This window comes from Notothenia rossii, assembly GCF_949606895.1.
Source record: "Notothenia rossii genome assembly, chromosome: 5".
NCBI classification, from domain to species: Eukaryota; Metazoa; Chordata; class Actinopteri; order Perciformes; family Nototheniidae; genus Notothenia; species Notothenia rossii.
This window is the reverse complement of record NC_136903.1, coordinates 60,250,351-60,253,084: the sequence shown is the minus strand read 5'-3', so window position 1 is coordinate 60,253,084 and position 2,734 is coordinate 60,250,351. Positions and strand designations below refer to the sequence as shown.

The following is a 2,734-nucleotide window of genomic DNA, read 5'->3' as shown; positions in this document are numbered from 1 at the left end:
ACTGCAAACCAACTTCAGGCTGCTTCGAGGAAAGACACACAACAATACGCTCCCGGCCCACTCTGTCACAGTTTAACCAGGGACCAGCAGCAGGAAAGAGAAGACAAGATGCCGGTCACAGAGAAGGACCTGGCCGAGGACGCTCCGTGGAAGAAGATCCAGCAGAACACCTTTACGCGCTGGAGCAACGAGCACCTGAAATGCGTCAACAAGCGGATCGTGGACCTGCAGACGGACCTGGGCGACGGCCTGAGGCTCATCGCACTGCTGGAGGTCCTCAGCCACAAGAAGATGTACAGAAAGTACCACCCGAGGCCCAACTTCGGGCAGATGAAGCTGGAGAACGTTTCTGTGGCTCTGGAGTTTCTGGACAAGGAGAACATCAAGCTGGTCTCCATCGGTGAGTCCATTCATTCGACTGCAGGCTGCAAAACTTCTTCTTTTTTTAACCCTAATATAAGTTTGCCTGTTACTGTAAAGTTCACACATATCAGGGATGCTGGTAATACTTATAATACGACTCCCAGTAAAGTTAGTTACTAGTTTTCCTAGTTTATTGACCCAAAACACATTCTTCTCTCGTTGAGAGCACGAACTGCCAGTTAGAAATTGAGCATTTTAGAGTCTAACTGCGTTTTCCGCATACATATATATAACTTACATTAACACATTATATCTTTATAGGATCAGGTGGACTCATTCTTCAATTCGGCATACATTTTATACACAAAACACCAAATATTTCTTGTTAGGTTTTGTAAGTGGTTAACGGTGTTGATACGCGCCCACCTGGTTGATTTGGTCGTTGACAGACGGTGTCTGCAATCAAGAGCAGATTAAACCGCATTCCAAAGTTGATATTTAATTGAAGGGATCGCTATTGAGGGTGTTTTGTGATGAAAAAGCCAATATATATTGAAGACGCGTTTAAAATCCTTGTCTTGTGTGTTTAATGTTGGCCATGCACTTTTGCCGGAGACCAAAGTTCAGTCCTTACCTCTGTCCTTTCATTGGTGTGGAGATTATTTTTATCAGAATGTAAACCGAAATCAATATAATGATAGATCCTTGTGTGATAGAATAAATAACTTAACCTAAATAACACGGTATGACACTATACATTTTGGTTACTTTGAGTCCTGTTAGTTCCCCTACATCCAGCCCCTGCCAAACTGTTTAAGAATCCTTTAGTTTAATGTCGCTTTGCCTTTAGTAGACATTAAACTAGTGAAGATTATATTATTTGAATATCAATAGATTCAAAATGAACTAATTTTTAAATCGGCACACAGGTAATCCACATTTTTTAAACTTTGTAAACCTTCGTAAACTTTGCTCATGCTGCCTATCACATCAGTGTAGCATTTATGTGATAGACGACCGTAAGTACTGGAGCCAAATCTCCTTTACAATTGTCAGTTTCATTAGAGTTACTGTCCCACAGTTATTACTGATGAACTGCATCATGCTGTCAACAGCAGCCTTAAACTGACAGTTTTTCTAAATGGAGTTTGGCATGTTGTGGGCAGAGTCTCCACATGACAACAGCAGAATTTGTTTTAATGAGCAGGCTCCCACAGAGGGGGGACACACCTGTGTTAATGAGCCTGGCTTCATGTTGGGGGGTCATCATGAAAATATGTCACCCCACAAAAATTAACAAAGCCATAGCAAACTGTTATTAATAAGGTTAAACGTGATCAGTCTTCACCTGCTGCTTCATATCTTTCTTTAACAGGGTGCGTGTTGTGTCCCAGACATAATAATCACACATCAGATTTTAATTAGTTTTGTTTTGGCTTCCAACCAGGCTAGTTATTATGCTGAATATTTGCAGTTAAAGTCTTTTTAATTGTTTTAATTTGTATTTGTGTAGAAACTAGCTCTGGAGGGAACACAGGGATTTTAGCCTTTGCAGACCATTTAAATGCACATAAACCAATATAACACACTACAGGAAAGAGTAACTCCTTTAAATTAACAACTGATATGTTGTAGCCGACCTCATCATGTAAAGATTTTTTACTAAAATGTTTTTTTCAAAACGTTCTCCCTGCTTTAGTCATGATGTCTAAAAATGTCTAGATTTTCTCTTACTTTATTGACCCCTAAATTACACAACACGCAGGCCAAGAATGCCCAATGCACATTAAGGCATAGAGCATACACACACTCATGCATATAAGTGCCCTGTTTTTAATGTGTATAAGACACATTTAATGAACGAATGAGGTTTCAAAAGGACAGTGGAGTGACAGCCCCATAATGAAAGTGACCAAAACTGTCCTTCTCTTTAAAAAGTGAACACTGATGTTGGTCTTGCAGTTCCTTTGGTTTCAGATCCATCGATCTCTGGCTGCTTGACACGCAGAATGCTTGTAAGGATTTTTTTGTACCCGCAGTTTCCTACCCACAGAGTGAGATAAATTACCAACAGAGCTGTTTTTCCCTCTCTGCTGCTTACATGTTAGTGTTTAAATATCAAACCGTTGTGTAATGACAGTATTGAATGTCTGCTCAGCTTTACAATTATGACTTTGATACTGTATTTAGTCTTTTTTTAAGAAGTTTGACTTTCCCATTTCACTTTCAAAAAGTTTTTTTCGGAAAATACTCTATCTGCAAAGAAACATTAAACGGAGTGATTTGCTCCACACAGCACTGATTAAGCTTGGTATTATGAAGCGTTTTAAACACAACACAGTCCTTTCAAGGTTATTTCCGGACAGAGGTG

General features: G+C 39.8%; 1 pseudogene across 1 annotated transcript in view; it reads left to right on the top strand.

Moving 5' to 3' along the window:
• The window catches only part of LOC307038849 (filamin-B-like), a 79,317-nt pseudogene continuing 76,583 nt past the window's right edge, over positions 1-2,734 (top strand). Inside the window, exon 1 of the transcript XR_013810659.1 lies at positions 1-400. The product of XR_013810659.1 is annotated as a filamin-B-like (transcript). The remainder of the gene's footprint in view (positions 401-2,734) is intronic.